Source organism: Mobula hypostoma, chromosome 11 (genome assembly GCF_963921235.1).
Source record: "Mobula hypostoma chromosome 11, sMobHyp1.1, whole genome shotgun sequence".
NCBI lineage: Eukaryota > Metazoa > Chordata > Chondrichthyes > Myliobatiformes > Myliobatidae > Mobula > Mobula hypostoma.
In genome coordinates, this window is record NC_086107.1 from 30,208,169 (window position 1) to 30,222,792 (window position 14,624).

General features: G+C 43.6%; 1 long non-coding RNA gene across 1 annotated transcript in view; it reads right to left on the reverse strand.

Annotated features, from left to right (window-relative positions):
• The window catches only part of LOC134354255 (uncharacterized), a 160,687-nt gene that overhangs the window by 143,919 nt on the left and 2,144 nt on the right, over positions 1-14,624 (reverse strand). Inside the window, exon 2 of the long non-coding RNA XR_010019751.1 lies at positions 12,964-13,092. This is a non-coding gene — a long non-coding RNA (uncharacterized LOC134354255). The remainder of the gene's footprint in view (positions 1-12,963; positions 13,093-14,624) is intronic.

Sequence of the window (14,624 nt, forward strand, 5' to 3'; positions counted from 1 at the left end):
TACTCCTGACATCTCCTCTGTACCTACTTCCAAGCACCTTAAAACTGTGCCCTCTTGTGGCAGCTGTTTCAGCCCTGGAAAAGAGCCTCTGACTATCCACACGATCAATGCCTCTCATCATCTTATACACCTCTATCAGGTCACCTCTCATCCTCCGTCGCTCCAAGGAGAAAACCCAAGTTCACTCAACCTATTCTCATAAAACATGCTTCCCAATCCAGGCAACATCCTTGTAAATCTCCTTTGCACCATTTCTATAGTTTCCACACCTTCCTGTAGTGAGGTGACCCGAACTGATCACAGTACTCCAAGTGGGGTCTGACCAGGGTCCTACAAAGCTGTAAAATGACCTCTCGGCTCTTAAACTCAGTCCCACGATTGATGAAGGCCAATGCACCATATGCCTTCTTAACCACATGGTCAACCTGCGCAGCAGCTTTGAGTGTCCTATGGACTTGGATCCCAAGATCTCTCTGATCCTCCACACTGCTTCCACGCTGCTATATTAAACTTAGTTAATATTACTATATTAAACTTCGTCATAGATCCAATTGTGAATTCAATTTGGAATCTTTGGTGACAATGTACCTGTATATATTAGACTAAAGGAGTTTGAGGAGGTAACTACCCAAATGAAGCTGGATTGTATGAGATTAACGCATTAATGATGCCTATATTTTCACCATCCCTTTTCCCTGTTATTTTCAAATAGACACCACAAAATAGTATGTGAGACACAAGGGATTCTGTAGATCCCTACAATCCAGACTAACACACTGAAAATGCTGGAGGAACTCAGCAGGTCAGGTGTGGAAAGGGATAAAGATTCAATGTCATGGGCTGAGATCCTTCATCAGGACAAATCCTCCAGCAATTTGCCTATGATGTTTTAGAGCTGAACCACCTCCTCCCGTAGCTTGAGTCTAATGCCTTGTATTATATGGATATGATAGCATAACAATTATGATTCCAGTCTCGAATTCAGGAGGCTTGGACAAATACCCCAAGGCTTATAAATTAAAATCAAACTAAGATGCCTCAATGACCAGGAAAGCTATGCTGGCTCTTAGTAGGGCCACCGATGCTAAATTGGTCAAAGGACAGACACCAGACCAGGTCCACTGATCCTCCAGGTTCTGGGGTTCAGCTCAGGGCTAACAACCTTGACTGGTCAAACAAAACTGTTAATGGAAACAGCAAAGAAGAATCCTTCTACAAACGGTTTGTACATCTGAGTGCGATGGCATTCCCGAGTCTCCACCTGGAACTTGCATGACTGACAGTAAACCAAGAGGAAGCTACTGACATGATGAAGGAAGCTGTGAATGCCGCCAGAGATGGAGAACCTTCTTTGTTGACCTAAACAGCAGCAATGTAATAGGCAAAAGATGAAGATCAATGGGGAATGGTACACCACCTGAAATTTCAAGTAGCGGTATTCCCATATCCCTGCTGCTTTTGTCCTTCTTCATGGTAGAGTTTTGGAAAGTGGTTTCAAAATAGCCTGAAAGAGTAACTGTAGTACATTTTTATATATTTTATGGCAACACTCTGATGATTTTGACCACTTTAGCTTTTTCTGTCTAATAATCTTTTTTCTTGTAAAAATTATGCATGAATGATGTTTAATTTATGTTGTTCTTGTGAAAGTTGTGTACCAGATGCTATGTGCCTCTAATACTGCTACAAGTAAGCTTTTCTTTCCATCTGTGCATACATGTAATGTATCTCGAGATTGTTTAATGTAATTTCCAGTACACATGTGTAAAGGAGAACAAAATATTTGTTACTCCAGATCTGACGTAGCACAAAAAACATAATAAGGTAAAGAACACAATAAATATAAATACGAAGGGTGATTGATAGGTTTGTGGCCTAGGGTAGAAAGAATCAATTTTAGAAAACCTAGCACATTTATTTTTCAACATTGTCCCCTCCAACATGTACACACTTAGGAGATCATGTACTTAAATTGTTTTTTTTCAGACACAGTAATGTTTTCTTCATCGAAGAATACATTTCTATTCCTTTTACCCACATTGCATCCAACACTTGTTGCCTCGAAGCAAAATCAGCTGATAGGTCTTGCGAATTGATGTACATAGTCCAGCTCTCTTCAGCCTTCTCAGAACATGTGGCGTTGGTGAGCTTTCTTGATTGTGTAGTATTATGTGGGTATCGGCAAACTAGCAACAGAGGAGCGGAAGGCAGTGTGGACAGGGCCAACGAACTTAACCTGTTCTTTAACAGATTTGACATCGTGACCCCTGCTCATCCCCCACAAGAGCCATCTGTTGTCGGCCCCCAACCAACACATATTCCACTCTCCCCTCCTACCCCTCCTCACAGTCCCCCACCCTGCTCTCATGACCATACCCCTCCCCCACATGAAACCACCACGGTGGGCTTCACGGCTGAACAGGTGAGAAGACTGCTGAAATGTCTCAACCCAAGCAAGGCTGCAGGACCGGATCGTGTCAGTACCAGGGTGCTCAAAGCCTGTGCCCCTCAGCTATCTGGAGTACTTCGCCATGTATTCAACATGAGCCTGAGGCTACAGAGGGTTCCTGTATTGTGGAAGACTTCCTGCCTCGTCCCTGTGCCGAAGACGCCGCGCCCCAGCGGCCTCAATGACTACAGACCGGTGGCATTGACCTCCCACAACATGAAGACCCTGGAGAGACTTGTTCTGGAGCTGCTCCGGCCTATTTTCAGGCCACACTTAGATCCCCTCCAGTTCGCCTACCAGCCCCGACTAGGGGTTGAGGATGCCATCGTCTACCTGCTGAACCGTGTCTACGCCCACCTGGACAAGCCAGCGAGCACTGTGAGGGTCATGTTTTTTGACTTCTCCAGTGCGTTCAACACCATCCGCCCTGCTCTGCTGGGGGAGAAGCTGACAGCGATGCAGGTGGATGCTTCCCTGGTATCATGGATTCTTGATTACCTGACTGGCAGACCACAGTACGTGTGCTTGCAACACTGTGTGTCCGACAGAGTGATCAGCAGCACTGGGGCTCCACAGGGGACTGTCTTGTCTCCCTTTCTCTTCACCATTTATACCTCGGACTTCAACTACTGCACAGAGTCTTGTCATCTTCAGAAGTTTTCGGATGACTTTGCCATAGTTGGATGCATTAGCAAGGGAGATGAGGTTGAGTACAGGGCTACGGTAGGAAACTTTGTCACATGGTGTGAGCAGAATTATCTGCAGTTTAATGTGAAAAAGACTACGGAGCTGGTGGTAGGCCTGAGGAGAGCTAAGGTACCGATGACCCCTGTTTCCATCCAGGGGGTCAGTGTGGACATGGTGGAGGATTACAAATACCTGGGGATACCAATTGACAATAAACTGGACTGGTCTAAGAACACTGAGGCTGTCTACAAGAAGGGTAAGAGCCATCTCTATTTCCTGAGGAGACTGAGGTCCTTTAACATCTGCCGGACGATGTTGAGGATGTTCTACGAGTCTGTGGTGGCCAATGCTATCATGTTTGCTGTTGTGTGCTGGGGCAGCAGGCTGAGGGTAGCAGACACCAACAGAATCAACAAACTCATTTGTAAGGCCAGTGATGTTGTGGGGATGCAACTGGACTCTCTCACGGTGGTGTCTGAAAAGAAGATGCTGTCCAAGTTGCATGCCATCTTGGATAATGTCTCCCATCCACTACATAATGTACTGGGTGGGTACAGGAATACATTCAGCCAGAGACTCATTCCTGCGAGATACAGCACAGAGCGTCATAGGAAGTCATTCCCGCCTGTGGCCATCAAACTTTACAACTCTTCCTTTGGAGGGTCAGACACCCTGAGCCGATAGGCTGGTCCTGGACTTATTTCATAATTTACTGGCATAATTTACATATTACTATTTAACTATTTATGGTTCTATTCCTATTTATTATTTATGGTGCAACTGTAATGAAAACCAATTTCCCCCGGGATCAATAAAGTATGACTATGACTATGACTATGACTATGTATTCTGGGACCATGAGAGGTTGTGCAAGATGTGCTCTCAGGAGTTTGAAAGTGGTCACAGTTTCCACTGTTGTGCTGCCAATGTAAGGAGAAGTATGAGTGGTGTATGAATTCTCCTGAAGTTGAACCATCTCCTTTGTCCTGTTGACATTGAAGATAAAATTATTTACCTGGCACTAGACCTTGAGCTCTTCTACCTCCTCTCTATAAGCCGTATCATCATTATTTGTGATGAACCCCACCACTGTCACGTCATCAGGAAACTTTGTAATGTTGCCAACGTGGCTGTTCAGTCGTCAGGGAGCAGAGTGTACAGCAGTGGGCTCAGCACACAGCTCTGAGGGCACAAATGTTCCGGACAATGGGGTGGGAGGAGCGCCTGTGCATCCTGACTCTCTGAGGTATGTTGGATAGGGAATCCAATACCCAGTTACACTGTGGTGAATTTAGACCAAGGAGTTTGTTCACCAGGTCTGTGGAGCAGTAGTGTTGAATGCTGAACTAAAATCTAAAAAGAACGTTCTGACGTAAGTGTCCATAAGGAACACATCAGCAGTATACCAGACACACAAGGGGGGCAGGGAAGAGAAGTGTGCGCAGTCACAATTACTACAGAGAAAGTACTCAGGAAGCTGAATAGTCTAAAGGTAGATAAATCTCCTGGACCAGATGGAATGCACCCGCGTGTTCTGAAGGAAGTAGCTGTGGAGATTGCGGAGGCATTAGCGATGATCTTTCAAAAGTCGATAGATTCTGGCATGGTTCCGGAGGGCTGGAAGATTGCAAATGTTACTCCGCTATTCAAGAAGGGGGCAAGGAAGCAAAAAGGAAATTATAGACCTGTTAGCTTGACATCGGTGGTTGGGAAGTTGTTGGAGTTGATTGTCAAGGATGAGATAACAGAGTACCTGGAGGCATAAGACAAGATAGGCAGAACTCAGCATGGATTCCTTAAAGGAAAATCCTGCCTGACAAACCTATTGCAATTTTTTGAGGAAATTACAAGTAGGCTAGACAAGGGAGTAGTAGTGGATGTTGTATATTTGGATTTTCAGAAGGCCTTTGACAAGGTGCCACACATGAGGCTACTTACCAAGATAAGAGCCCATGGAATTATGGGAAAGATACATACGTGGATAGAGCGTTGGCTGATTGGCAGGAAACAGAGAGTGGGAATAAAGGGATCCTATTCTGGTTGGCTGCCGGTTACCAGTGGTGTTCCACAGGGGTCAGTGTTGGGGCCGTTTCTTTTTACATTGTACATCAACGATTTGGATTATGGAATAGATGGCTTTGTGGCTAAGTTTGCTGATGACACGAAGATAGGCAGAGGGGCCGGTAGTGCTGAGGAAACGGAGAGTCTGCACAGAGACTTGGATAGATTGGAAGAATGGCCAGAGAAGTGGCAAATGAAGTACAATGTTGGAAAGTGTATGGTTATGCACTTTGGCAGAAAAAATAAACGGGCAGACTATTATTTAAATGGGGAAAGAATTCAAAGTTCTGAGATGCAACGGGACTTGGGAGTCCTCGTACAGGATACCCATAAGGTTAACCTCCATGTTGAGTCAGTAGTGAAGAAGGCGAATGCAATGTTGGCATTCATTTCTAGAGGAATAGAGTATAGGAGCAGGGTTGTGATGTTGAGGCTCTATCATGCACTGGTGAGACCTCACTTGGAGTACCGTGGGCAGTTTTGGTCTCCTTATTTAAGAAAGGATGTGTTGACGTTGGAGAGGGTACAGAGAAGATTCACTGGAATGATTCCGGGAATGAGAGGGTTAACATATGAGGAACGTTTGTCTGCTCTTGGACTGTATTCCTTGGAGCTTAGAAGAATGAGGGGAGACCTCATAGAAACATTTTGAATGTTGAAAGGCATGGACAGAGTGGATGTGGCAAAGTTGTTTCCCATGATGGGGGAGTCTAGTACGAAAGGGCATGACTTAAGGATTGAAGAGCGCCCTTTCAGAACAGAAATGCGAAGAAATTTTTTTAGTCAGAGGGTAGTGAATCTATGGAATTTGTTGCCACGGGTAGCAGTGGAGGCCAAGTCACTGGGTGTATTTAAGGCAGATATTGATAGGTATCTGAGTAGCCAGGGCATCAAAGGTTATGGTGAGAAGGCGGGGGAGTGGGACTAAATGGGAGAATGGATCAGCTCATGATAAAATGGCAGAGCAGACTCGATGGGCTGAATAGCCGACTTCTGCTCCTTTATCTTATGGTCTTATGGTTTTCCAGGTTGTCAGGGCCAGTTGTAGAGCGGTTCCAATATTTTTTGTCCATGTGACAATAAATTGTGGAGCCATTGCTTAGGGTGATAGATGGCACTGAAATCAAATGGGTGACTTTATCCTGGATAGTGTTAAGCTTCTTGAGGGCTTTTGGTTCTGCACTCATTCAGGCAAGAGGAGAACACATTCAAGGTTCCCTACTTATGGCTTGTAGAGAGAGGTAAGATGTTGATTTTGTCAGGAGATGAGTCCTGACAAAATATTCTTCTCGAACCTGATGTAACCACAATGCTGAGGTATTTGGTTCAGTTGAGTTGCTTGTCAAGGGTCAACCAAGGCATATTGATGATTCGGGGGGATGGGACTGGGAATAGCTCAGCATAGTTAAGCCACTGAATGTCAAGAGTAGATAGTTAGACTGTCTCTTGTCGGAAATGGTAATTGCCTGGCACTTCTGTGGCAACTCCCCGGCAAATTAAGCAGTCTATACCAGAATGTTATTGAATGTTGTTTTTTTCTCCCTTTCAAGGATCTTTTGAAGACCCTGAACTGTAGTTACACTCTGACTTCAATTCTTTGCAGGAATGGGACTCATTCTTAGGGCATCACGACCAGCTGCTTTTCGATATGCCAAGGACGCAGCCTAGAAGACTAGTGCACCTTCAGGGTGCCAGGTTTTTGTGGCTCTGGAGATGGGCTTATTCAAGGCTGGTGCTGCTGACGTTGCCAACTGATGCGTCGCGGGAAAACAAGGAAGATGGGAAGCAATGGACTTGCTGCTGGCTATGTGCCCAGAGCTCGGAAAAAGCAACACAACAGACTTTTAACACCTTAAATCAGCCAGTTGTTTTGTTACGTCTCTCCCCTCGCTGTGAAATAGGGACACCTCCTTTTCCCTTATTAGGGAGTGAGAGCCTGTGGTATGTCAAATAATGGGTGAACTATTATTTTTTGGGGAACTACAAGGCTGTGTCTTTATTGATGATTTGCTGCACGCTTGAGTGCTTGGTGGGGGACGCCAATGCTTTTTTGCGGATAGGGGAATGAGGAGGTCATTGCCTTACTGCTGCTTGTGCATGAGTGGGGAGAGTTGGGGGGGAGACTTTGGGGTTCTAAAATTTAACTGTTATTCATTCTTTGGGGCACTCCTCTGTTTTTGTGGATGTTTGTGAAGAAAAAGAATTTCAGGGTGTATATTGTATACATTTCTCTGACATTAAATGTACCTATTGAAACCTATTGAGGTCTTACTGCATGCAGACATGTACAGTTTTATTTGTTAGGGAACTTCATGTGGAATGAAGTATTGTACACGACACCAAACACCTCACCCCTGTCTTCTGACATTAAAATGAAAGGAAGGTCATGGATTAAGCGACTGAAGATGGATGGGTGAACAACAATGCTCCAAAGACATACTGTAAACTACAATGCTCCAAAGACATACTGCATGTGGTACTGAACTCATAATTTGCAAGCCAATTAGTTGAATTTAGCCACCTCAAGAATTGTCAATCGCATTGAATCCTGGGGAAGACAACCATCAACTTCTCAGAATAACTATAAATGGACAATAAAAGCCGAACTTGCCACTGAATACTCAAGTCCTGCAGTTAAAAGTGAATATGGTAATTACATTTAAATGTCCAGATTCTGTCAGTTAAAGAAGTCCACAATGTCATATGGCTTCCTTTTATTCCAAAGTAACAATCTGAAATTGTCAGGTCCCAACAATCACAACATAGAAGTTTTAATTTATTATCTATGATGAAAAAGTAATTTTTATGGTAAAGATCATAATATTTCTGTACTCTTTCACCGTATAGTTAATGTGCTTCCTTTGGTGATTTGAGCACCCAATCAAAAACAATATACTGGATAAGAGATAGTTCATGTTACATAATGATAACAACTTGTCACATAAATATTGCATCATACCAGTCCCATGTCTAATCTTTATGTCTTCCATATGCCTGCTGGGGGCAATTAAAGGAACTGCATTAAGCAAAAATATATACTTGAATGCTCATTTATTTAAATATTTTGAGTTCATTAGGGATCATTTGTATCTGATGCTATTAATTTAAGTCACAATCAAAACTAGAAAATGTCTTTACAAATAAGGATAAGAAATTCCAATGTATTGTCGTAGGAATAAATTTCTCTTACTTCAATCAGAAATAAAGTGACCTGGAAGAAAATGGATACCTAACAAGATATCCATATTGATACCTAACATTCTTGGTGTTACTATATTTCTGTGATTACCAGAATTATATCTTTGCTTCTGACTTGTTGATGTGTACCATACACTATATTTATAAACTGGTTTCTACATATGCATCGAACAACAATAATGAATGCACAATGCAGACAAATGCTGATGTTCCTCAGGTTCCCATAATACCTTTTTTTCCCCTAAAACTTCATTCATAAAATACCAGAGTTCTCCGTAACAAAGTAAACTTTTTCATAATAAAAATATGCACTCAGTGCAGTGGCCACTTTATTAAGTACACCTGTTCATTAATGCAAATACGGTATCTCATCAGCCAATCATGCGGCAGCAACTCAGTCCATGCTGACATGGTCAAGATGTTCAGCTCTTGTTCAGACCAAGCATCAGAATAGGAAAGGTATGTAATCGAAGCTATTTTGATTGCGGAAAGATTGTTGGTGTCAGACAGGGTGATTTGAGTATCTCAGAAACTGCTCATCTCCTGGGTTTTTCATACACACCCGTCTCTAGAGTTTACAGAGAATAGTGTGAATAACAAAATAATAAAACATTCAGGGAACGGCAGTTCTGTGGACAAAACTGTAATTGTGAGAGGCTCCTCCAAAAGGACCACAACTTTGTTGCAGGGTTTGGAAGTTTGCATGCCTCAATGACCCGAAGAGCTATGCCGGCTGGAGTCAGAGTGTTGTGCTTTGGCTCTTGGTAGGGTCGTCCATGCCAAATAGGTCAAAGGGTAGAGGCCTGACTAAGAGTGGTCCACTGAACTTCCAGGTTCAGGGGTTCAGTTCAGGGCTAACAATCCCGGCTGGTCAAACAAAACTGTTACGGATTCTACCTCTGTATGCAATGGTATTCCCAAGTCTCCACCTGGGAAATGCATGACTGACAGTAAACCAAGAAGAAGCTACTGACACAATGAACGGCACCAGAGATGGACAGCCTTCAATGTTGCCCTAAACACCAGCAGTGTAATGAGGAAAAGAAGAATGGGAGAGGTCAGAGGAGAATGGCCAGACTGGCTCAAGCTGACAGTAATTCAAATAACCGGGTGTTACAATATTGCTGTGCAGAAGAGCATCTCTGAAAGCACAACACGTCAAACCTTGAACTGGATGGGCTATAGCAGATGGCCACAGGCATACACTTAGTGCCCACTTTATTCGAGATAGGAGGTGCCTAATAAAGTAGCGACTGGGTGTATATATAAGAATACACAGTGCAAAGCCTTTACATCTGCAGGCAATGCAATCAGTGGTGTTAACTTACTTTGTTAAAACCGATAGGACTGTTGCCACTCATGAGCCCCCTGGGGTGCTACACTAACACAATAATTAACTGGCTTCCCACTTGTCCCAGCCCCTTCCTGTCCAGCAGCAGGAGAACCCTAGACCGTGGTCCTTCCCCACTGAGCCCCTGTGTTGGCTGCACCATGCTTTATTACATTTCTCAGCAGGTACTCCTGCAACCTGGAATCTGCAAGTGGCAAGAATCCTCTATGGACATCTCGATGTGCTGGGAGATCAATGTGTTTTGGGCAGGCTAATCATGACAAGGAACCTTGCATCTTTCTCCACAGTCTCTTCACAAACCCTCAGCCTGCAAAGGGATAACCAGCTGTCTCATTCCTAGAAATAATGCACTTTCAGTCTATGTTATTTTACAATAGTATTGCTAATTTTAACTGAAAGAATGTGTTTGAGAGATGAGATGTTCTTTATTGCATTTTAGGGTGGAGGCAGGAAGAATTTAGAGAGCTGGTGGAATAAGTAGCTGAAAAATACAACACTTAAAACACTGAGGTGAGCCACCAACGAGACTTGCACCTTTGTCATCTCCGAGGCTGAGGTATATAGAACATTCCAACGTGTCAACAGTCACAAGGCAGTGGGGCTGGACGGCACCCCAGGGTGGGTCCTCAAAGTGTGTGCGGAACAGCTGGCTGGTGTGTTTACGGACATTTTTAATCTCTCCTTCTCCCAGTGTCTAGTGCCCTCCTGTTTCAAATCACCCATTATTTTCCCTCTACCTAAGAAAATCAGGTAGCATTTCTGAATGATTGGCTCCCTGTCGCACTCACCTCAATTATAAGCAAATGCTTTGAGAGGCTGGTTAAAAACTACATCTCCAGCATGCTACCACCCACACTGGACTCCCTACAATTCACCTATCGATGGAACCGGTCTACCGATGACATCATAGCCACAGCACTACACACAATCCTCACTCACCTGGAGAAGAGTTATGCATACATTAGATTGTTGTTCCCAGACTACAGATCAGCATTTAACACCATAATTCCCTCCAGACTTGATAGGAAGTTCAGAGACCTTGGCCTGCACCCCGCCATGTGCAGCTGGATCCTAGATTTTCTATTGGATTGCCTTACAGGTGGTAAGGATGGGCTCCCTCACCTCTGCCCCTCTGAACCTCAACACAAGTGCCCCCCCCCCAGGGTTGTGTCCTGAGTCCCCTCCTCTATTCCCTTTACACCCACCACTGTGCTGCCACACATAGCTCCAATGTGCTGATCAAATTTGCAGATGACATGGCATTGATTGGCCTTATTTCTAGCGGTAATGAGACAACCTACAGTGGAGAGGTGAGCGCTAAAATAACAACTGCTCCTTCAACATCCAAAAAACAAAAGAACTGATGGTGGTTTGTAGGAGGAATGGAGACAGGCTTGCCCTGATCAGTGTCAATGGGACTACAGTTGAGAGGGTGAGTAGTTTCAACTTCCTCAATATACACATCACCGAAGATCTCACTTGGACTGTACACACCGACAGTGCAGCAGAAAAAGCACACCAGCGTCTCTTCCACCTCTGGCAACTGAAGGAGTTTGACATGAGCCCCCAAATCCTCAAGACCTTCTACAGGGGTACCATGGAGAGCACCTTGTCTGGCTGTATCACTGCCTGGTACGGGAACTGCACCAACCTTGATCGCTGGGCAGAGAGTGGTATGGGCAGCACAGCACATCTGTGGATGTGAACTTTCCTCCATTGAGGACATTTACAGCAGCAGGTGTGTAAAGAAAGCCTGGAAGATCATTGGGGACACTAGTCACCCCAACCATAAACTGCTTCAGCTGCTTCTATCTGGCAAACTATACCGCAGCATTAAAGCCAGGACCAACAGGCTACAGGACAGCTTCTTTCTACAAGTCATTAAACTTACAAATTCACATGTCTGTAAATTGCAACGCAGCCATAACGCAAAGATTTTTATTCCCTCACATTGCGGGATGGATGTAAGATTTTAAATAAACTCAAATTCAATTCAGATGTAGTTTAGCATGTGAGAAAAACAATTACAATAACTGCTAAGATATACTTTTGTTGATGGATGATTGACACATGGTGGGAAGGTTTGCACATTTCCATTGCAGCAACTTTATTCAGCTAGAACTTTATTCACGAGAGCGTCTTGGACCTCCAGGTGGTCCACAGCAGGGGTGATTGATAAGTTTGTGGCCTAAGGTAGAGGAAGATGAGTTCTACAGCTCTTGTTACATACATGTGCAGTTCAACTCTTTGAGTGAAAATGCAGAAAGTTTGAAGTTAGTAACTCATCTCCTTCTACCTTAGGCCACAAACTTATCAATCACCCCTCATATATTTTAGGGTCCCAATCCAAGGTTCTTCATGCCTCTACAATGCAAAGTGCTTGGAACTGAAAATAGAAAATGCTGGGAAACTGGAGAAATTCTGGTCAAGTAGCATCCATGGAACATGAAAAGGGCTTTAGTTACTGTACTTTCATTTACAGTTCTAAGGATATATCGATGTAGTCGTAAAGAAGGCAAGACAGCAGCTATACTTCATTACGAGTTTGAACAGATTTGGCATGTCAACAAATACACTCAAAAACTTCTATAGTTGTACTGTGGAGAGCATTCTGACAGGGTGCATCACTGTTTGGTGTGGTGGGGCTAGTGCACAGGACTGAAAGAAGCTGCAGAAAGTTGTAAATCTAGTCAGCTCCATCTTGGGCACTAGCCTACAAAGTACCCAGGACATCTTTAGGGAGCAGTGTCTCAGAAAGGCAGCGTCCATTATTAAGTACATGACGTAGGAGATACAAAAGCCTGAAGGCGCACACTCAGCGATTCAGGAACAGCTCCTTCCCCTCTGCTATCCAAATCCTAAATGGATGTTGAAGCTTTGGACACGACCTCACTTTTTCTAATATACAGTATTTCTGTTTTTGCACATTAAACAAAAATCTATTCATATATGTAATTGATTACTTGTTTATTTATTACTATGTTTTATTTTATTATTATTATTTTTCCCTCTCTCTGCTATATTATGTATTGCATTGAGCTGCTGCTGCTAAGTTAACAAATTTCACGTCACATGCCAGTGATAATAAACCTGATTCTGATTCTGATGTTTTCTCACATTTTATCAAAAGCGATATAATTTGATGGACAGCTAGCTTGCAAAGTTCTATGTATTAAAATGTCCTCAATTTTAATGAAAGAGGTGAAGATGAAGTTACCTGTTTTGTTTTGCACTGGTGTAGATCATGCTGCAACTTCTGATTTCTGCACATCCATTGCTACATGCAACATTCTAAAAGCTATTGTTCGATTTGTCTTGTCCCTCCAAAAGCTTCAGTACTCCAGTGCTAATGGAAGTAGCAATATAACAGTGAAGAATATGAATTAGCTGAACTTCAAAGGTTCAAGATTCAAAGGTCCAATTTAATGTCAGAGAAATGTATACAAAATACATCCTGAAATGCTTTTTCATTAAACTTCAACATTAATTAGCACCAGAACACACCCAAGAGAAAATAATAGTACTAATACATTCAATTATAAGGGACATGTTTCAAACTTTGTGTTGGTATTAATTAATGTCAAACTTACTACTATCACAAATTTAATTTTTCAAATTCTCTCTGAATTTAACCATCGACAGGGATCTTACAATTTTGAATATCTGTATTATTTGATTTTCACCACTTCTGTCTCAAAATTCCCTAATTTTCCTGCTTTCTTTTTGTTTTGGAATTTGGTAAAGTCTATAGTACTGGCACTACTGGGTTTAGAAACTGAGGGTGTCAATATAATTTCTACACTCCAGATTGGGTGAAGAAACCTAGTGTTTCTTGAACTGATCACTCATGCCACAGATGTCCTGTAGAGCACACCAGCACAGAATTGTAGTAAATCGTGGGATGGGATGGGTTCCTAAAGACCATCGCTGAAGCCGGCAGCGCAGGAGTTGAGTGGGCGGAGCGGTCCCAACCCTCCAAGCAGACCATTGCCTTTGTCAGAGCTGGGGAGCAGCCAATACCTGCCAAAAGAACATCTGCAGGCATTCTGACCTCTGCAAGGGACTGGCAGCTGTTGGTGGACCTCAAAGGGCAGCTGAAGTTCCCCAATCATATCGCAGCCACTACCCTGAGACGAGACATTGTCCTAGTGTCTGAGTCTACTAAGCAAGTGGTGCTGCTGGAGCTGACAGTCCCATGGGAAGATCGTTTGGAAGAGGCCTTTGAAAGGAAGCTCTCCAAGTACGCAGGACTGGTCAGCAACTGTCAGCAGGCTGGATGGAGAGTGAGGTGTCTCCCAGTGGAGGTTGGTTGTAGGGGATTTGTAGCCCATTCCTTAGTTAGAGCCTTCAGCATTTTGGGCATCGAGGAAGAGAGGAAGAGGAGAGCCATCCGCAGTACCACCGATGCGGCAGAGAGGGCCTCAAGATGGCTGTGGCTCAAAAGAGGGGAGCCATGGAGTCATAAGTAGCTAGCCCTCTGGACACAAGCTGGGGTCTGATCAGCCCCGGCTGGGTCACCTGGAGGAGGTTGTATGATGTTGAAAGACCCGAAACACCCGATGATTCCAGGAACATCACTGAAGATGTGTCCAGAAGCATCAATAGATGTATGTACACAGCGGAGACATGGATGGGTTGGTTAATAAAGAATTTTGCCAATGGGGATCTAGATGTTTCTTTTACCACAGATGCTGCCTCATCTGCAAAATGTTTGCCTTTTTATGAAACCCAACAATAATCAGTAAGTTTATCATTCACTTTGTTAGTGGACTTTGTAAATTGGCAGACCAAGTTTGCTTTGGGCTGAAAGAATTTTTGTAGTCAATTAATCGATGGCAAGAACTTTGGAAAAAGTGCATGCAATTTACTTTTGATTTT